General features: G+C 37.3%; 1 protein-coding gene across 5 annotated transcripts in view; it reads left to right on the top strand.

Annotated features, from left to right (window-relative positions):
- Positions 1 to 21517: 21517 nt before the first annotated feature.
- The window catches only part of NSD3 (nuclear receptor binding SET domain protein 3), a 139166-nt gene continuing 137867 nt past the window's right edge, over positions 21518 to 22816 (top strand). For all 5 annotated transcript variants that reach the window (XM_074287257.1, XM_074287255.1, XM_074287256.1 and 2 more), the window contains exon 1: positions 21518 to 22045. The gene's annotated coding sequence lies outside the window, so the exon portion shown is untranslated. The remainder of the gene's footprint in view (positions 22046 to 22816) is intronic.

The following is a 22816-nucleotide window of genomic DNA, read 5'->3' as shown; positions in this document are numbered from 1 at the left end:
GCGTCGGGCATGACGTCACTTTTATAAGTCCCTTATTCCTGGCCATTCAAACCCTAGAGGAAACGTTCCTCTGTCCCCTTTTCCAGGCATCAAGGCTGTTCTTTGGAGAGGACTTAATTCGAACTTTGAGTGCCTCTAAAGAAAGGTGTTTTGTAAGACCTTTGTGATGTTCCATGAAGCATCCCTGTATTCCCAAACTATTGCTTATTTCGTCAGTTCTCACTTCCCTCCCTGTATAATCTTGATGTCATTTCAATGAGGCACTGTTTACCCCTACATCCTTTAACTCCCCTTTTTTCCCGATGCTTACAATATGTTGATCCTCAACCCTGGGTTATCCTCCACCCCTATCTCCACGCCACCCAGTGCTGCTAACGGAAATCATGAAATAATGTTTAGATCCACCACAAATTCCTGCTAAATTCAATTGAGCCCTTACTGCTTTTAACCACAGTGATTGTTCCAAACTTCTCTTCTTGTCTCACCTCCACTTACATCAGTAGAAAACTCTGAACTTTTATTTGACTCAGATGAGTGGAAATATTTGTCACAACTTTTTTCATCTTTCACACTTCAAAATCTGACTACATCCATCTTTTCCTCTGCTCATCTCAGAAGATAGTGACCCTTTTATGCAAAGCTAACGAATTCCTCCATTTGTGCCCTTGATCCTGTCTATTCACTGATTCATTTATTCATTGATCACTCATACATTGTGCTAAGCTTTGGGTATGCAAAGACAAAAAAGAGTCACTTACTAAAATCATAATCAAAGAAGCCTCATAATCTGTAATAGAAAGTGCTCTATACCAGGCACCAGAAGACCAAAGTTCTAATTGCTAGGCAACCTTAAACCTTCTGAGTCTCGATTTCTTCATTTGTAAAGAGGAAATAAAAACATCTAAGTTACTTATTTTACATGCTATGCTGTGAGGATTTCATGGAGAAAAATTCCATGAAATAGCTTAAATAACTGAAAAGCATCAGTCATTGACTACCATTATCATCACTACCATTTAAATGCTTTATTTATATTATCTTACTTTACTCTCACAATGATCCTGGGCCATAAGTTATATCACTAAATTCATTTTACAGGTGAGAAAACAGAGGCCCAGCAAAAGTAAATCATTTCCCCTATGATGCAAAACTAGTGTGTATACTCAGGACTTTCTGACTTTAGACCCAGTGCTCTATACATTAGCTTTATTAGCTTAGCAATTGCTGCATTTTTACATTTTATTGAAATTATTTTTATAGATATTAGGTTCTGTTGAATATTTATTTTGAGCCTTGACACTGAGATATCAACTTTAAATGTTGCTTGTGAGTCAACATTGACTAAATCAACCTTTCTTTCTATATTAAGGTTGCATTATATATCTACAGCAGTCTGAACAATTAATTACCACTCAACTCCCTACTAATTTATAATTATAAAAACCAAATAAAATCATAAAATCTTGAAACTGAAAGGTATTTCAGGCATATCAAGGAATTTTCAATACTTCCCAATAAACAGAATTCAGGATATTATATGAAAAAAACACTTATTCCACTTATTCCTTTGCTTCTGTGACACTGCTTTTTCATTATTCTCAACAAGTAGCACAGTTCCTGGAACATATTTTTTTTTATTCATTTTTCCAAATTATCCCCTCCCTCCCTCCACTCCCTCCCCTTCATGGCAGGTAATCCCATACATTTTACATGTGTTACAATATAACCTAGATACAATATATGTGTGTAACCTTTTTCTTGTTGCACATTAATTATTAGCTTCCGAAGGTATAAGTAACCTGGGTAGATAGACAGTAGTGCTAACAATTTACATTCGCTTCCCAGTGTTCCTTCTCTGGGTATAGTTATTTCTGTCCATCATTGATCAACTGGAAGTGAGTTGGATCTTCTTTATGTTGAAGATTTCCACTTCCATCAGAATACATCCTCATGAGGAAGGAATTTATGACCAGAGGAGAACTAGAGATCATTATTGATCACGAAATAGAAGATTTTGATTACATCAAACTAAAAAGTTTCTGTACAAATAATACTAATGCAAACAAAATTAGAAGGGAAGTAACAAATTGGGAAAATATTTTTAAAAACAAAGGTTCTGACAAAGGTCTCATTTCCAAAATATATAGAGAACTGACCCTAATTTATAAGAAACCGAACCATTCTCCAATTGATAAATAGTCAAAGGATATGAACAGACAATTCTCAGATGAAGAAATTGAAACTATATCCACTCACATGAAAGAGTGTTCCAAATCACTATTGATCAGAGAAATGCAAATTAAGACCACTCTGAGATACCACTACACACCTGTCAGATTGGCTAAGATGACAGGAACAAATAATGATGAATGTTGGAGGGGATGTGGGGAAACAGGGGCACTAATACATTGCTGGTGGAGTTGCGAAAGAATCCAGCCATTCTGGAGAGCAATTTGGAACTATGCCCAAAAAGTTATCAAACTGTGCATACCCTTTGACCCAGCAGCACTACTACTGGGCTTATATCCCAAAGAAATACTAAAGAGCGGAAAGAGACATATATGTGCCAAAATGTTTGTGGCAGCTCTTTTTGTTGTGGCTAGAAACTGGAAGATGAATGGATGTCCATCAGTTGGAGAATGGTTGGGTAAATTATGGTATATGAAGGTTATGGAATATTATTGCTCTGTAAGAAATGACCAGCAGGAGGAATACAGAGAGGCCTGGAGAGACTTAAATCAACTGATGCTGAGTGAAATGAGCAGAACCAGAAGATCACTGTACACTTCAACAACAATACTGTATGAGGATGTATTCTGATGGAAGTGGAAATCTTCAACATAAAGAAAAACCAACTCACTTCCAGTTGATCAATGATGGACAGAGGTAGCTACACCCAGAGAAGAAACACTGGGAAGTGAATGTAAATTGTTAGCACTAATATCTGTCTGCCCAGGTTGCATGTACTAATGTTTATTGTGCAACAAGAAAATGGTATTTACACACATGTATTGTATCTAGACTATATTGTAACACATGTAAAATGTATGGGATTGCCTGTCATCGGGGGGAGGGAATAGAGGGAGGAGGGGATAATTTGGAAAAATGAATACAAGGGATAATATAATATATATATATATATATATAATAAAAAATTATTAATTAAAAAAAAAAAAGAATACACCTCATACAGTATTGTTGTTGAAGTGTATAGTGATCTTCTGGTTCTGCTCATTTCACTCAGCAACAGTTGATTTAAGTCTCTCCAAGCCCCTCTGTATTCCTCCTGCTGGTCATTTCTTACAGAGCAATAATATTCCATAACCTTCATATACCACAATTTACCCAACCATTCTCCAATTGATGGACATCCATTCAACTTCCAGTTTCTAGCTACAACAAAAAGAGCTGCCGCAAACATTTTGGCACATACAGGTCCCTTTCCACTCTTTAGTATTTCTTTGGGATATAATCCCAATAGCAGCAATGCTGGGTCAAAGGGTATGCACAGTTTGACAACTTTTTGGGCATAGTTCCAAATTGCTCTCCAGAATGGCTGGATTCTTTCACAACTCCACCAACAATGTATCAGTGTCCCAGTTTTCCCACATCCCCTCCAACATTCATCATTATTTGTTCTTGTCATTTTAGCCAATCTGACAGGTGTGTAGTGGTATCTCAGAGTTGTCAGTTCCTGGAACATATTAACTTAACTAAACAATTGTTTACTCATTGATTATTCTCTTCCTACTGGTATAACCACACCTGTGACTCTGAATGTCTGCTACCAAAAATCAAATTTCATTAACCCTAGCTATATCATCTGTTATCTTCACTTATTTCAACTCTACCTTATTCCCATGTCCCACTCTAGATCTTCCCATCTCTTCTACTGTGCCCTTTAGAAAACCTTTCTAATTAACAAATTTTCTGACATATTTTTCCTATCTGGCACTTTTCACCATCAGGCACTCACTGAGACGAGGCTCACATCTAACAATGTGTAACTCTGATTACCATTTCCAGTAATAGTTGTACTTTACACATACCTCTAACTGGTCATATGGAATGGTTGAATTATTCCTTGCTCCTCATTGCCTTTCCCCTACAATTGTTCCAAACTGTTCTTCTCTCCTCAAACCTCCAGCTCCACTCTCTACTGACAGCTTTGCTTTATATTTCACCAAAACAAACAAATAAAAATGAGATCATATGCCAAAAGTTCCCTCTTCTGCTCACCTCATCTCCCATCTTTTAGACCTTATTCCCCCTATTTCCTTCTTCCTTGGTGTATCTGATGATAAGCTGACTCTTCTGTTTGTTATGGCCAAATTCTCTAAAATTACTCTTTAATAGTGTCCCCTCTTGCCCTCCTCTTGTCCTCCTTGCAGATTGTACTCACCATCATCCCCACTCTCCTCTCTTGGGTCTCAATCTAGTGGCTCCTTCCTCACTACATACAACAAATACAAGTGTCCTCCACCACTAAAAACCCTAAATCCCACCATACCTATGAAATATTGTCCACTATCTTTCCTTTCTTTTCATCTAAATTCCTTGGAAAAATTTACAATTGGTATCTTCCTTTCCTTTCATTGTTTTCCAGATCCTCTCAGTTTGAAATCTAATCTTTTTATTCAACTGAAATTACTCTCTTTAAAGTTGTCAATGATTTCTTAATTGCCAAATCTAATGGCCTCTTATTAATCCTCATCTCTTTTAACCAGTCTGCAATTTGACACTATTAATCATAATTATAAATTGCCCTTCCTCTTTGGTTTTTTGTAACTGTTCTCTCTTGGTTCCCCTCCTGTTTGACTATTTAGCCTTTTACTAAAATTTCATCCATATCATGTCCACTAACTGTAGGTATTTCCCAAGCTCTCTCTGGGATTCTTTTCTCTATATACTCTTTCACTTGATGATCTCAGCTTCCTAGATTCCATTACCATTTTCATGCACATGATCCTCAGATCTATTTATTCAGCCCTGGTCTGCCTCCAGAGCTGCAATGCCATAATATTAACTACCTAAACATCTCCCATAGGTAACTCAACACGTTCAAACAGAAGCCATCTTTCTCACAAAACCCAGCTCTCTTCCTAACTTCCATAATTCTATTTCATCCTTCTTCTAGTCAACCATGTTTACAACCTCAACATCATCCTTGACTCTATTCTCAATCACCCCTCATATTCAGTCAGTTTCTAAATCTTATTTCTTTTTCTATAACACCTCATACCTACCCTTTTCTCCACACACACAAAACTGTAATGTACTGGTTAGCTTTACAAAACCATCTGTCTTATCCAGGTCCTTATCATCTCATATGTGGACCAGTGCAACAGCCTTCTAATTGAACTCCCTGCCTCTTTTTTCTTCACTCTAATACATTAGATACTTAGCTGTTAAAGTGGTTTTCCTTAAGCATAAGTTGACCATGTTCCCATCCTACTCAATAAACTCCAATACATCCCAAGGCATCCAGGACCAAATATAAATTCAGTCTTTGCCAATAAAAGTTCTTTGAAACTTGTCATTCCAGTCTCATTGCTGTTCTTCACCCATGATGTTCTATCACATGCCTGGACGGTTTTCCTTCTTCATTTCTAGCTCTTGGAATCCCTATCTTCTTTTTTTTATTTTTTATTTTTTTATTCATTTTTCCAAATTATCCCCTCCCTCCCTCCACTCCCTCCCCCCGATGGCAGGTAATCCCATACATTTTACATGTGTTACAATATAACCTAGATACAATATATGTGTGTAAATACCTTTTTCTTGTTGCACATTAATTATTAGCTTCCGAAGGTATAAGTAACCTGGGTAGATAGACAGTAGTGCTAACAGTTTACATTCACTTCCCAGTGTTCCTTCTCTGGGTATAGTTATTTCTGTCCATCATTGATCAACTGGAAGTGAGTTGGATCTTCTTTATGTTGACGATTTCCACTTCCATCAGAATACATCCTCATACAGTATCATTGTTGAAGTGTTCTTCTATCTTCTGGTTCTGCTCATTTCACTCAGCAACAGTTGATGTAAGTCTCTCCAAGCCTCTCTGTATTCCTCCTGCTGGTCATTTCTTATAGAGCAATAATATTCCATAACCTTCATATACCATAATTTACCCAACCATTCTCCAATTGATGGACATCCATTCAACTTCCAGTTTCTAGCTACAACAAAAAGAGCTGCCACAAACATTTTGGCACATACAGGTCCCTTTCCACTCTTTAGTATTTCTTTGGGATATAATCCCAATAACAGCAATGCTGGGTCAAAGGGTATGCACAGTTTGACAACTTTTTGGGCATAGTTCCAAATTGCTCTCCAGAATGGCTGGGGAATCCCTATCTTCTGTTACTAATCAAGGACCAAACTCTGAAGGAATCCTTCCCCTTTAAGTTACTTTTCATGGGTTTTTTGGTTTGGTTTTGTTTTCAGATTGAGTCTCCTTATTCCCCCCAGACCAAAAATGCAGTGGCCATGCATGGGACCAATCCCAATACTTATTTGTTTTTCTTTGTTTTTCTGACCTGGACAGTTATTGCCCCTTAGGAAACCTGGTGGACTCCTACTTCCTAGGATTCCCCAAACAGATGTCAGATGCATACCCAGTTGCTTTTGGCTTTACCAAATCTCAGAACTCCTAAGTTTAAGTGATCTATCAATTTCAGCTTCTCCCATAGGAGAGACAACAGATATATGCCACCATGCAGAACCCATCTACTGATCTTCAGTTCTTCTTTTCCCAATTTTTAAGTAGACTCCTGGAAGGCAAGAACTATTTTAACTTTTAACTTTTTCAATATTTATTGAATATGTAATTGTAAAGATATAGCCGGCTCACATGTGTCATTGATAAATATCTGATCCAGGATCTGGCCCACCCCTCTCCAAGAAAAAAAAAATTAGCAATTTCTACCTTTATGAGGAGTCCATATAAATAGTCCAGTCCATGGCTGAGAGATTGTTTCTCCTTTCTTCTCTTTCTAAGAGGTAAATTAGTATTACATCTATCCACATACTTCAGATATTCATAGTCTAAGGTGTATATTACTTGGGGATCCAGAATAAATACTTTTGTTGATTGTTCCCAAAGGAAAAGTAATATTTAGCTCCCATTCTGCAGATTATCCCCCTCCCACCAAATGCTGGTTACATAAAAAAACCATCACAAATAACATGACTAAACACACTTATCCAAACAGTAAATAGAAGTAAGAAAGTTTAAAAAGACTAGAATAGACCAAAGAAGCTTGGTGCAAGATAAAGTCTCACCTCAAACCAGGAGAGAAAATCACTCTCAAGGAGAAATCTATTCTCAGCAATGTTTTATTTTCAAAATATATGCAAAGAGTTTTCAACATTCACTCTTTCAAAACCTTGTGTTTCAATTTTTTTCTCCCTCCTTTCTCCCAATGCCTTCCCCTAGATAGCAACTAATCCAATTTATGTTAAATGTGCAATTCTTCTATATATATTTCCACAATTATATCATGCTGCACAAGAAAAATCAGATCAAAAAGGGAAAAAACTGAGAAAGAAAACAAAAGGCAAGCAAACTATAACAAAAAAAGGTGAAAATCTATGTTGTGATCCATATTCAGTCCCCTTTCTGGATGCAGATGGCTCTCTCCATCACAGTCTATTGGAATCACCTTATTGTTGAAAAGAACCACATCTTCCAGAATTGATTGTCACATAATTGAACTGTTGCTGTGTTGCTGTGTACAATGTTCTCATGGTAAGAAGAGATTTCTTTAGACTGTTGAAGTAGATCAGAAAAGTACCTAAAAAGAGAAGGTCATGAGAGGCAAATATAAACTACTGGCTACTAGTCCCTCTCAGAACTACAGACATATAAGAGAAACTAATTCTTAATGTTATTCCCACACTTCCAGTGCATATACAAATAAAAAAATATTTAAAAAAAAATAAATCCCTTCTCTATTAATGTACAATGTTTTGGCTCATACATTATTTTACCTTAGTATTCTCTCAGCTAATTAAGATTCCAATGCCTTTACAGATATGCAGTATAGCAATCATAGGGCTGTCCCTCAGAAAAATCATCCCAGGCTAGGGCAGGAAGATGTTTATACTAATCTTCCCAATTTCTAGCACAGTATCTTTGCACATATTGATCATTAACCTGAATTTAGTGTTGAATTGAACTGATGTAGTGGAAAAAGCATGAAATTTGACAGTATAAAAACTTAGTTTCAAGTTTGAATTATGGGACACTAAGTCCCACCATTTATGTAAATATCAATTTCTTCATCTATAAAAGGATTTAATAACTAACACATGTTACCAATCTCAAAGGGTGTGGAAAACATTCTTAAAAACACAAATAGGAGCTAAAGTTACTAGTAGTATGTTATAGGAATTCTAAATAAACATTTTTAATTATCCTATATGATGGTCTTTTCTTAGTCCTCATCTTTCTTGACTTCTCTACTGCATTTGACACTTCGATCTACCCTCTTCCCAAATATATTCTATTCTTAGATTTTTTTTTCGATACTACCCTGTCCTGATTCTTCTCCTACTGTCTGACCTTTCCTTTTCAGTCTCTTTTGCTGACTACACCATGCCCTACAATTGTGAATGTTCTTCCAAGTCCTACTCTTTTTCCTTTAGCAACTCTCTTTGCCACCTTGTTAGCTCCCATTGATTTAACTATCCAAATCTATGCAATCTACCTTTGGGTTTTTGTTGTTGTTGTTGTTTTTTGTTTTGAAAGCATTTGGGTTTAAGTGACTTTCCCAGGTTACATAGCTAATAAGCATACATAGTTAAGTGTCTGAGGCTGGATTTGAATTCAGATCTTCCTGACTCCAGGGCTGATGCTGTCTTTTGTACTATCTGTTTTCCTCTATCTATCTCAATACATATCTAGCTCTACTCTTGCCCCTGAATTTCTGTCCCATGTAGACAATTGCTTATTAGATATTTCAAACTGTATGTCCTGGAGATATGTCAAACTCAACTTCTCCAAATAGGAACTCCTTATCTTTCCTCATAAATGGTATTCTCTTCCAAAATCTACTTATTCCTGTAGAAGGTACCACCATTCTTCCAGTCTCCCAAGTGTGTATAACTTCAGTATCTTAGATTCCTGTTTCACTCCACATATTCAATCTGTTGCCAAATCTTACCATTCATACTTTTCACATTCCTCACATCTGTTTCTTTTAACTCTCATATCTTCATTGCCTCTTAACTAATTAGTCTCCTTGCCTCTTTCCTGTCTTTTCTCCTTCACTATCAAAATGATTTTCCTTAAGAATACCTCTAACCGTATCATTTCTCTACTCAATCAATTACAATAGCTAATTTTTAAATTAATTTTATAATTATACATTTTTGACAGTATATATGCATGAGTAATTTTTTTATAACATTATCCCTTGTATTCATTTTTCCAGATTTTCCCCTCCCTCACTCCCTCTACTCCCTCCCCTAGGTGGCAGGCAATTTCATACATTTTTACATGTGTTACAGTATAACCTAGATATAATACATGTGTGTAAATCCAATTTTCTTGTTGCACATTAAGTATTGGATTCCGAAGGTATAAGTAACCTGGGTAGATAGATAGTAGTGCTAACAATTTACATTCACTTCCCAGTGTTCCTTCTCTGGGTGTATTTGTTTCTATCCATCATTGATCAGCTGGAAGTGAGTTGTATCTTCTTTATGTTGAAGATTTCCACTTCCACCAGAATACATCCTCATACAGTATTGTTGTTGAAGTGTATAGTGGTCTTCTGGTTCTGCTCATTTCACTCAGCATCAGTTCATGCAAGTCTCTCCAAGCCTTTCTGAATTCATCCTGCTGGTCATTTCTTACAGAGCAATAATATTCCATAGCCTTCATATACCATAATTTACCCAACCATTCTCCAATTGATGGACATCCATTCATCTTCCAGTTTCTAGCCACTACGAAAAGAGCTGCTACAAACATTTTGGCACAAACAGGTCCCTTTCTCCTCTTTAGTATTTCTTTGGGATATAAGCCCAGTAGTAGCACTGCTGGATCAAAGGCTATGCACAGTTTGATAACTTTTTGGGCATAGTTCCAGATTGCTCTCCAGAATGGCCGGATTCTTTCACAACTCCACCAACAATGTATTAGTGTCCCAGTTTTCCCATATCCCCTACAACATTCATCATTATCTTTTCCAGTCATCTTAGCCTATCTGAGAGGTGTGTAGTGATATCTCAGAATTGTCTTAATTTGCATTTCTCTGATCATTAGTGATTTGGAACACTCTTTCATATGAGTGGATATAGTTTCAATTTCATTATCTGAGAATTGTCTGTTCATATCCTTTGACCATTTATCAATTGGAGAATGGTTTGATTTCTTATAAATTAGGATCAATTCTCTCTATATTTTGGAAATGAGACCTTTATCAGAACCTTTAACTGTAAAAATATTTTCCCAATTTGTTACTTCCCTTCTAATCTTGTTTGAATTAGTATTGTTTGTACAGAAACTTTTTAGTTTAATGTAATCAAAACCTTCTATTTTGTGATCAATAATGATCTCTAGTTCTCCTCTAGTCATAAATTCCTTCCTCTTCCACAGGTCTGAGAGGTAGACTATTCTCTGTTCCTCTAATCTATTTATGATCTCATTCTTTATGCCTAAATCATGGACCCATTTTGATCTTATCTTGGTATATGGTGTTAAGTGTGGATCCATATCTAATTTCTGGCATACTAATTTCCAGTTTTCCCAACAGTTTTTTTTCAAATAATGATTTTTTATCCCTAATGTTGGTATCTTTGGGTTTATCAAACACTAGATTGCTATTTTTATTCACTATCTTGCCCTGTGAACCTAACCTATTCCACTGATCAACTAGTCTATTTCTTAGCCAATACCAAATGGTTTTGGTGACTGCTGCTATATAATATAGCTTTAGATCAGGTATACCTAGACCACCTTCATCTGACTTTTTTTTTCATTAATTCCCTTGAAATTCTTGACCTTTTATTCTTCCATATGAACTTTGTTGTTATTTTTTCTAGGTCACTAAAATAGTTTCTTGGGAGTCTGATTGGTATAGCACTAAATAAATAGATTAGTTTGGGGAGTATTGTCATCTTTATTATATTTGCTTGGCCCATCCACGAGCACTGAATGTCTTTCCAATTATTTAAATCTGACTTTATTTTTGTGGCAAGTGTTTTGTAATTTTGCTCATATAATTCCTGACTTTTCTTTGGTAGATGGATTCCCAAATATTTTATACTCTCAACATTTGTTTGGAATAGAATTTCTCCTTGTATCTTTTGCTGTTACATTTTGTTGGTGATGTATAAAAATGCTGAGGATTTATGTGGATTTATTTTGTATTCAGCAACTTTACTAAAGTTGTGAATTATTTCTAATAACTTTTTATTAGAATTTCTGGGGTTTTCTAAGTATACCATCATATCATCTGCAAAGAGTGGCAGTTTGATTTCCTCATTACCTACTCTTATTCCTTTAAACTCTTTCTCGACTCTTATTGCCGAGGCTAACATTTCTAATACAATATTGAATAGTAATGGTGATAATGGGCAACCTTGTTTCACTCCTGATCTTACTGGGAAAGGTTCCAGTTTATCTCCTACAATGGTTAATTTTTTTAGGATAAAATAAAAAATAAACAACTCATTTGTTTAGTTATTAAAGTCCTTCACAACATATCTCCAACTTCAAAAAACTTTACCCCACACACATACATATTTGGCATTACAATCAACTTGGCCTTCTTTCCATTCTTCACACATAACATTCTCTGCCAAGAATCTATGCCTTTGCACTAATCATTCTCCACGCTGGATTTATTTCCTCTTTATGTCTGTCACAGAGTCCTTTTTTTCCTTTTTAAGAATTATCTTCAAGTCCTGAGCCATTCCAGATTCCTCCTAAAGTCTAGGGCTTCCCCAAACTACTTTGTATTTAACTGCTTTGGTTTTATTTGTATTTAATAATTTTATATTTATGTTGTATGTATTTAAAAATCTACTTGTTGTACCCTAAGCTTTTGCAAAGAGGCATGTTTTTCATTCTTTCTATTTTCACCATCCACTTATCCACCCAGTGTGTGGAATATATTCATCACTAAAATGATTGACTGATTGATTAAACTTTGCAAAACTCTTCACTAAAATAACTCATTTAAGTGGCCTTGATGAAATTCCAAAAACTTTGAAGGATCTGAAACACTAAAATCCTCTGGTATTTTTGAAACACTAAAGTATTCTGAAAGACCTGAGGTATTTCCTGAGGTATCAGCAAAACAGTGAAAAAAATGGGAGTGTCACTGATATATTTCAAGTCTTCTCCAACACCATATCTGGCCCCACATTTCCCTTTCAAAGGAACATATTTCATCTGACTCATAGCGCTTACTCATATGAGTCTTTATAAGAAGGAAACATGGCAGATACTAAAATTCAATCAGAAGGGCAAAACATTTGCCAATTAGATAAGACTATAAGTTACTGGTCTTCTGATCTTGACCACTAGAGGTCCTTTCATTCCTATTTGATGCCAATATGCCAGGCAAGGAGAATAAATTTAACTAGGATTTTCTAAACCTGTATTTTCCTGAATATCCCACTACCCTTCCTTACCCCAGCCAAACTCTTGTTGAGCTAAAAACAAAACAACAAAAAACTGTGACTCAGCCAGATTAGAAGTGCACCAGCCACTCATCATCAGATTCTTCATGGGAGTCTGTTTCTAACTTAGGCTAGTTTATCCTTTCTTACCTTTCTCCCTGGTGTACCTCCATTCTTGGAATTCACCATATTGCTGCTGGATTATTGCAGATATCTGATTCACTGCCTTGCTCACTGGAGCTCAGAGCTTCAAAGCTGAAGATTATTGTGAGGAATAAAATGGGATATTTGTAAAGCACAGCACAGTGCCTGTCAAATATTATTTAGTTGTGTGTCACTGTGACCCCATTTTCAATTTGTGATATTCTTGACAAAGATACTGGAATGGTTTGCCATTTCCAGATCATTTTACAAATGAAACTGAAACAAATAGGGTTAAGTGGCTTTCTTAGAGTCACACTGCTATTAAGTCTTTGAGGTCAGATTTGAATGCAGAAAGACTCATCTTCCTAATTCTAAACCCAGTGCTCTTTTTACTGCACCACTTAGTTGCCCCATTCTCTTATTTATGGGAAAGTTCACCCCACTTTTTGAAGAGATGTTTTGTTCTGATCTTACTATATCATTTAATAAATTTTCTTTTCTTTTTTTAAATTGTAGATTTTTATTTTCAAAATATATACATGGATAATTTTTGACATTCACTCCTACAAGACCCTCTGTTCCAAACTTTTCCTCCCCAAGGGACCTGTATGTGCAAGAATGTTTGTGGCCGTTCTCTTTGTAGTGGCCAGAAACTGGAAACTAAGTGGACGCCCCTCAATTAGAGAATGGTTGAATAAATTGTGATATATGAATGTTATGGAATATTATTGTTCTGTAAGAAATGACCAGCAGGATGATTTCATTTTTTTAATTTATTTTTTAAAATTTTTATAATTATAAATTTTTTGACAGTATATATGCATGAGTAATTTTTTTTATAACATGATCCCTTGTATTCATTGTTCCAAATTTTCCCCTCCCTCCCTCCACTCCCTCCCCTTGATGACAGGCAATCCTATACATTTTACATATGTTACAATATAACCTAGATACAATATATGTGTGTAAATTCAATTTTCTTGTTGCACGTTAAGTATTAGATTCCGAAGGCATAAGTAACCTGGGTAGATAGACAGTAGTGCTAACAATTTACATTCACTTCCCAGTGTTCCTTCTCTGGGTGTAGTTGTTTCTGTCCATTATTGATCAACTGGAAGTGAGTTGGATCTTCTTTATGTTGAAGATATCCACTTCCATCAGAATATATCATCATACAGTATTATTGTTGAAGTGTATAGTGATATTCTGGTTCTGCTCATTTCACTCAGCATCAGTTCATGTAAGTAAAGGCCTGGAGAGACTTACATGAACTGATGCTGAGTGAAATGAGCAGAACCAGAATATCACTATACACTTCAACAACAATACTATATGATGATCAAATCTGATGGAAGTGGCTCTCTTCAACAATGAGATGATCCAAATCAGTTCCAATTGTTAAGTAATGAAGAGAACCAGCTATACCCAGCAAAATAACTATGGGAAATGAATGTGAACCACAACATAGCATTTCCACTCTATTATTGTTTGCTTGCATTTTTATTTCCTTCTTAGGTTATTTTTACATTCTTTCTAAATCTGATTTTTTTTTGTGCAGCAAGATAACTATATAAATATGTATACATATATTGTATTTAACATATTATTTTAACATATTTAACATTTATTTGACTGCCTGCCATCTAGAAGGGGAGGGGGGAAAGAGGGGAAAAGTTGGAACAGAAGTTTTTGCAAGAGTCAATGATAAAAAATTATCTATGCACATGTTTTATAAATAAAAAGCTATAATTAAAAAAAGGATTATTTTCATGTTTCATGTAGGATGCACCTGTTCTTGCATCCTCCCCTTTTCTCTAAATCTGGGACTTCTTGCTGTGGTGTCCAACTTCTTCCTGTGCTAGAATGCTGTGTCCCCAATGTCTGCAGACCTATCTTTCTATGCTGACCTAGGCTGGCAGAATATCTTACTGTGGGGAAAAAAATTCATAGACAATCTTTCAGAGAGGATGTGATCAGGTTAGAATATTGCTGTGGTATAGGAAATTATGAACTTGATTTAGAAAAACATGGAAAATTTGAACTTATGAAGATGCAAGCCACCTTCAGAGAAACAGATAGGAAATAAGCATAGCATATCTTACATATATGTGTATATTTATATATATTTATATATGTGTGTGTATACTTAATCATACTTAATTGTGGCCATCTTTAGGATAGTAGGATGAGGAAAGGGGGAAAATGAAATAAAAAGTACACAACAAAGAATAAAACAAAATAAGGAGGAAAAAGCCAGGCACCTTTGAAAACTGTGTAATGTTATGTAGGTTTTCTTGAAATGGAAATTTATTTTATATTGAATTCTTTCTTATGGTATGCTGTGTACGTGACAACTTTTTTCTTTTCTCCTTTTGTGTTGAAGTTTAAAATTATTTTTAATGGTCAAAAAAAACCATCTCATGTGTTTTTTCCCCTCATCTTTCCTAAACAGGATTCATCTAATGTGTTTTCTAGATGTATTTGCAGGAGCTACGGGGGAGAGATATGGCACTTATTGTATTTCTTTTGCCCTGCCTGGCTGATTAATAATGGGAAGCACATTGATGGGGACTTATGAATATATTAGAAATACCACTTCACAAATATTGCACCAAGAGAGTACTTACCCTCCCCCATCCAACCTACATAGTATACATTGGGGAACATACCCCATAGTGGGTGTTAACAGTATACACACACACACACACACACATATGTATATATACATACATACATATATATATATATATATATGCAAATACAACCATCTATACTAGAAATCCTCCAGTGTTTCTAAATCAGCTGAAGGATAATATGTTCTTGGTTACTAACCTATAATTCTTTACTCATAATAAAGAATTCTTTACTCATAGAGACTCAAATGGTTTGTTGTATAACCTATGCCCCAGAACTAAAGCTCTGGATTTTGGGAGCATCTCTTTTTTATTTGAGTCCCTAACTAGGGTTTCCACTGAGGATATAAGCATTTAGACTGTTATGTGTCTCTACTCAGGGTTTCTATAGGGAACATGGGAACTTGACTTGTGCATATTTCTCTACCACAAAAGAAAATGGTCTTTATCTCCCCTATAAACACTCAGGTTAACAAGCTAGGTCAGACTTTATTTAATGTGACAAAAAGAACAAAATATCATAGATCTAGAATTAAAATGGACCTGAGAAACCATCTAGTCTTATTTTTTAATTTTATTTTTGTATTTTGCTTTTTTTTGTCCTCTCAACCCACTCATTTGTAGATGAGGAAGCAAAGGCTCAGTGAAATTACATAAGATTACATAGGAAGTCACAGTCAGAGGCAGTATCTGAACTCAAATGCTTACTCTAAAATGAATGCACTTTTCACTGTACTACACTGTTTTAAAGGACTTATATCCTTTTACATTAAAAAAAAAAAAAAAAAAAAGGCAAGAAGAATCTAAATAGGTACCATACATAATATGTACATGTCCAGGTACGTGCTGATCACTGAGGGTACAAAATAAGGCAGAAGACAATCCCTTCCCAGGAGGAGCTCACAATCTAAAGAGGGGTGGGGGAGGAAGAGAAAAGATAATATATAAAAAGAAGCTAAAAAGTGGGAGGGGTGGAGAATAGCATCGAGGAAGAGCTTTTGTCAAGTGAGCTTGATAAGGTATCTGTTCTGGCCTCCTTCCCTTAGAGTATCTAGTGGAACTGTCCAAAGTCCACCCTCCAGCTTCCCCAGTCACGGAGGGAAGGACCCTAAGGGCAAGAGGTACTGAGATACGAGTTTCTGAGATCTTTGAGAAGATTAGTTTCTGGAAACAGTGGTTAAGTCAAAGTGAGCAGCTAAGTAAGAAATAAGGTGTCTTCCCTGAGCTCCCTCTTAGAGAAAAAATAAAAATAAATCAAAATCTATTTCCTGCATGCTAACCTAAATATCATAAACTGATAGTACTACATTAGGATCAATTGCCAATAATGGGGCTTCAACTTACTATAGCTTATTCCCAAGAACTCAGTGCTACTTTACTGCCTTTCTGTGACCTCATGATTTCTTAGTGGAATCATTTTGCTACATAGACTTCCTCTGAACATCTGAATTTGTGTGTCTGTGTCAGTCTTCACAATGTTAGCCCCAGTTCTGTTGATCTGTTTTGCCTCCAATTTGGTGACCAACTACAAGAGTATATAGCCCAAGTGTCTGAACTGTTCATGAAGAAATCAATCATCATTAATATGGAATATTTAGGGTCAGACAAGTTTGTATTATATGAAAGATCTAGTCTTGTCAAAGTAATTTAACACTTTAGAAAAAGGGATTCAGGAGGATCTTACTGGACTTCTCATGGACATGACCTCTACAAATGAATTGTGGAGGATAAGCTGAAGAGAAATTAAAACTTTTTCTCCTTTACTATGGCTATATTACCAGAAAAGGAAGACTAAGCAATATCATTTTGAAATTAAGAGAAAACATCATAGTCCTTGATCCAACCCCTCTCATTTGCTTTCTTTGCCTCCTATAATGAAATCTATTTATCTAAAGTCAGGTCTGTCATCTAGTCATGTTTGAGAATTTCCCAAGTTTTAAGAGTATATGAGCATCTTTCAGATGCCACATTTAAAAGATTTTTTAAGTTTTGTTAATGCCTTTTGCTTTTATGTGATGATTTTTAAATTTTTATTTATAGCTTTTTATTTACAAGATATATGCATGGGTAATTTTTCAGCATTGACATTTGTAAAACCTTTTGTTCCAATTTTCCCCCTCCTTCCCCCCATCCCCTCCCCCAGATGGCAGGTAGACTAATACATGTTAGTTATGTTAAAGTATATGTTAAATACAATATATGTATACATGTCCATACAGTTGTTTTGCTGCACAAGAATTGGACTTTGAAATAATGTACAATTAACTTGTGAAGGAAATAAAAAATTCAGGTGGACAAAAATAGAGGGATTGGGAATTCTGTGTAGTGGTTCATAGTTATCTCCCAGAGTTCTTTTGCTGGGTGTAGCTGGTTCAGTTCATTACTGCTCTATTGAAACTGATTTGGTTCATCTCATTGTTGAAGAGAGTCATATCCATCAGAATTGATCATCATCTAGTATTGTTGTTGAAGTATATAATGATCTCTTGGTCCTGCTCATTTCACTCAGCATCAGTTCACGTAAGTCTCTCCAGGCCTTTCTGAAATCATCCTGCTGGTCATTTCTTACAGAACAATAATACTCCTTAACATTCATATTAAACAATTTATTCAGCCCTTCTCCAATTGATGGGCATCCATTCAGTTTCCAATTTCTGGCCACTACAAAGAGGGCTGCCACAAATATTCTTGTACATACAGGTCCCTTTCCCTTCTTTAAGATATAAGTCCAGTAGTAACACTGCTGGATCAAAGGGTATGCACAGTTTGATAACTTTTTGAGCATAGTTCCAAATCGCTCTGCAGAATGACTGGATCTATTCATAATTCCACCAACAATGTATCAGTGTTCCAGTGTTCCCACATCCCCTCTAGCATTCCGCATTATCTTTCCCCATCATTCTAGCCAATCTGACAGGTGTGTAGTGGTACTCAGAGTGTGACAGTAATTTTTGGTTACACATTCACTCCCCTAACCATACTAAGCTTTTACAAAGAAAATTGGTTAAGAGAAAACAACTGATACAGCAACTAAATCAGATAGTGTATTCAGTATTTCTCTAGAACAGAAATTTTTTTATTAGTCTAAGTAGTAATATAAGCAAAAATTTCTTCCTTTCCATAATCCCTTTCACCCTTATTATGGGGGCCATCCTGCTGTTTAATATACTATCTGTGGCCCCCTAGGAATTTTATAAGATACTAAGGATTGAGAACTATACATTATTGCATTTAAAGCCTGTTACCCTTAAATATGAAAAAAAGATTAATTAAATATGAAAAAATAATCTCTGTATTTCCTACTCTTTTATAGGCAAAAGATTACCTCCATATAACTTTCATTCCCAAATTCCCTATTTTGCAATTCTAAGAAATTGGGTTATCCCTTTTATTTGCTTCTTAAAAAGTAGTTTTATAGCAAATAACTGAGTGTGTATAGAGGAATTGCCAATTGAGAGATAATATGATATAGTACATAGAAAGTTGGCTCAGATACCAGAAAGAGCTAGGGTGAAGTCCTGCCTCTGACATATACTGGCTGTGTGACCCTAACAAATCATTTCTCAATGTTCTAGTCAAACTCTCTAAAAAGATTTTTTCACAGGGAGTTCATTAATGGTTTATTAAATTTATTTTTTCTAAAATTGAATTAAGTATTTTTTCCTCTGTTAATCTGGGCAATTTATATCTATGAAATTACATTGTCAGACTTACTGGCATACAGTTGGCCAAATAGATCTTAATTATTGCTTTAAGTTCTTTTTCACTGGTGGTAAATTCACCTTTTTTGTTTTTGATCCTGGTAATTTGGTTTTCTTCTTTCCTTTTTCTAATCAAATTAACCAAAGGTTCATCTATTCTGTAGGCTTTTTCATAAAATCAATTCTTAGTTTTATTCAATAATTTTCTTACTTTCAATTTTTATTAATCTCTTCTAAAAATTTCAGAATTTCTAATTTGGCATTTAATTGGGGAATTAATTTGTTCTTTTTCTAACTTTTTAAGTTACATACATGTCCAGTTGAAATATATATTGCAGCTTTGTATTGGGAGCTTACTATATTGATGAAATTACATATCTAGTCAAAAAACTGCAAACTATCAATTAGCATTTTCTGAACCTCAATATGCTCTGTGATATCAATGATAAAGGGTTAAAAAACTATATAATAATTATTATAATAGAATAGTATCAAGCATTCAAATCCAAAAGGAACAACAAACCAACAAATTAACCACTGCCTTGAATCCTAAAAATACTTTTTGACCCTTAATCTTTGGTACAACAAGGCATATTGGAGTTCCAAAAATACAGAAAATAGAAACAAAGTCACTGATGAAATGATTGCAATAATATTATTCCTTATCTTAATTCTTACATGAGTCTAAGATTTAAAGGCCCAGTAATCTATAAATCTAAGTATTTTCAATACTTCATTGACATGAGTATTTCTTTCACATGTAGATCTAAAGACAACTACCCTTATATAAATCTTTCCTAGGAGGATCTATCCAAAGCTTTCGAAGCATTCTTGGATACTAAATACTTTAGTAGCTTACTTTTGCTACATGAATAAACCACTTCTATTTCTGGATTTTCATGTCCTTGATGACATCAAACAGTGAGTACTTCTCTGAAGTAAGAAAGTGAAATGGAGGAAACTTTTCATTTAATTTGTTTGGGTGGTGTTCAGGACGCTTGTTTTTAACCCAGGAATTCTTGTAACAGCAGCAGATACATCAGAACATGTTCTCAAACATGGTCAGCTAGGCTGTTTTTCATGCTCCGAGGCAACCAAAATTAGTTTTCTTATGTACATGTTGCTTGTGGTCCTTTTGGACTACATTTGGGGTTCAAATGCTTCCAGACACTTCCACTAATTATGATCAATAAAATTAACTTGCATGCTATTTCAAGGTTTTATTAACTTATCACAGAAGAATTTTTTGTGTGTGCTCTAATTTTCAAAGAGAGGTAAGAACATTTGAGAATGGTTAAGTAGTTGAACAGAAGCTCTCACAGCAACTGGTCTGACAAGGTCTGACAGAAAAAGCAGTAGAGGGCACTGACAGCTCAGGCACACTGAGAAACAAACTGGAAAGAAGCTACGTGATCAGCATGGAACTCTCTGAACTCTGAGCTCCCCAAGCAGTCCAGGATATAGTAGAGATGCTGACGTACTCCACATTACCCACAAGTCTCCGAGTCTATAGTTACAGCAGGAAGAGAGTCAGGAGAGGCCTAGATCTCTAGAAGAGATGTTCGCAGGCCTTCCTGAAAAGAGAAAGGAGATAGAGTCTTTGCCACCTAAGAATTGCAATCTGGCAAACCCACTCCATTTCGAGGAGGAGATGGAGGACAGGATTGTCCCTTAAAGCTCAAATCCCAAATAAACACTATCCGGATCACAGAAGCATTATTGACTTATATTCTGTGACAGGTGCTAAAGGGAAGACATAGTTCAAGAAGGCACTGGGATTCTTTTTAATCCCCCAAAGCTCTTAACTATGCATGTTTCTACACTGACAGTCCGCTTACCCAGAAATCTTCGACACTAAACTGAAAGAATAAGTCTACATTATTACAATGCTTTTCATCTCTCAGCTGCCCAATATTTTTTATTATGAAAGAATAGGTTATAGCTACAATGTATCCTCAGGAGACAAGACTCTTAAAAAAAAAAAAAAAAAAAAAAAAGAGGATCAGTCTTTGATCCTCTACGAGAAGCAGGGATACTAAATAACCTTTTCCCTTCTACTTCCCCCAGACATTAACCTTGCATCTTGGTTTTTTTTTTTTTTTTGTTTTGTTTTTTTTTGTCGTCTCCTCTCTTACATCACCCCTTTCCCTGGCTTTATAACTGAGCTTCACCTCACACGTTCATTTTCAGCCCTTTTCCCGTTTATTCCCTCCCTCCAATCTCACACGCTCCTTCCTCTCTCTTCCCCACCCCCACCCCACCCCATCCTTCTCTACTCGCTTCTTCTTTTTTTTCTCTCTCTTTCCTTCCCTCCCGCCTCATTACGAACTACACTTCCCAACAGGCATCGCACCCCTCGGCCAATGAACGCGTGAGGATTTGGCGGCGGTGGCGGCGTTGCCCGAGAGAAGTGGGGGGTGCTTTGTGCGCGGCGGCGGCGGCGGCGGGAGCGAGCTAGCGAGCGAGCGAGCTAGCGACGACGACGACGGCGAAGGCGAAGAAGACGACCAGGACGGGGGGGGTTAGAAGAAGACCGCGGCGGGAGAGCGAGAAAGCGAGCGAGCGAGTCCTCGAGACCCTCTGCAGCCGCCGCCAGCCCCGCCGCTCGCCCCGGGCTCTTCTTCGGCAGCAGCGGCTGCGCAGCCACCCCACCCCCCCTCTTTCCTCCCCCTCCCTTCCCCCTCCCCTCCCGCAGCTCTTTTGCCCCTCCCCCACTCCCGTCCGGGCCGCGGCCCCACGGTTCGGGCCGCGATGGCAGCGGCACCCGGCGTGGAGGAAATTTAGGCCGGGGATTCATGCGGCCTGGCCTGACTCCGACTCCTCCCCCCTCGGCCTCGGCTGTGCCCCACTCTCCGGCCCCCCTCCGGGCCCCCGTGTCTCTCCTGTGATCGCACTGACACGGCCGGGGGGTTAGAATGGAACAGACTGAAGGTAAAGTGGCGCCGTGCGCGAGGCGGGGCGGGCACCCACCCACGCCCACACCCACCCGGGGCTGGCTGACCCCGAGTGGGACTGGGGAGAAGGGGGGGCGGGGAAGGGAGAAAAGGAAAGAAACGGAGAGGAAAAGCCCGTGGGGAGGAGCGGATTGGCTTGGAGGCTGTTGATGGGGGCTGGGAGCGGGAGATGGGAAGAGGAGGTCGAGTGGGGCTGGGCTGGGCCACCGGAGAGGAGGTGGGATGGGGGCGGGGAGAGGGAGGGGGCTGCGAGGAGGGGGGAGGAAAAAGAGAGGGGAGGGCTGGGCAATGGAGGGGCCTTCGCGAGTAGTAGTCGAGGTTGGGGAAGGGAATAGGCGGCGGAGGGCGTACGTGGGAGGGAGGAAGGAATGGAAGTGGAGGGAAGGCTGGTTATAAGAAGGGATTGAGGGAGTGGGCATAAAGGGATGGGGAGTTTGGCATCTGGGGGGCGGGGATAGAAGAGGTGGGGTGGAGGAGAGGGAAGGAAATTAAGTGAACGATGAGGAATTGATAAACCCTGAGCGTGGGAGGAAATGATGGGGTTTGGGGACTGATGAAGTGTTAGTAAGGGAAAGCCTTTTGTTCCTATTTTTGTGTATTCTCTGCCGTTTCTGTCAAGGCCAGAAAGGCTAGTGGTTATAGTGTTGTTATCCTTTTGGAGTGAGGAGGCACAGGTTTTATTGTGTGAAAGTGGGGGCTGTGTTTTTGCTTTGCACATTGTAACCGGGGGTAGAGTAGTGGGCTGGAG

This window comes from Sminthopsis crassicaudata, chromosome 2, assembly GCF_048593235.1.
Source record: "Sminthopsis crassicaudata isolate SCR6 chromosome 2, ASM4859323v1, whole genome shotgun sequence".
In the NCBI taxonomy this organism is placed as follows: domain Eukaryota; kingdom Metazoa; phylum Chordata; class Mammalia; order Dasyuromorphia; family Dasyuridae; genus Sminthopsis; species Sminthopsis crassicaudata.
The sequence above is the reverse complement of the archived record's forward strand: the minus strand, read 5'-3'. Positions and strand labels throughout refer to the sequence as shown.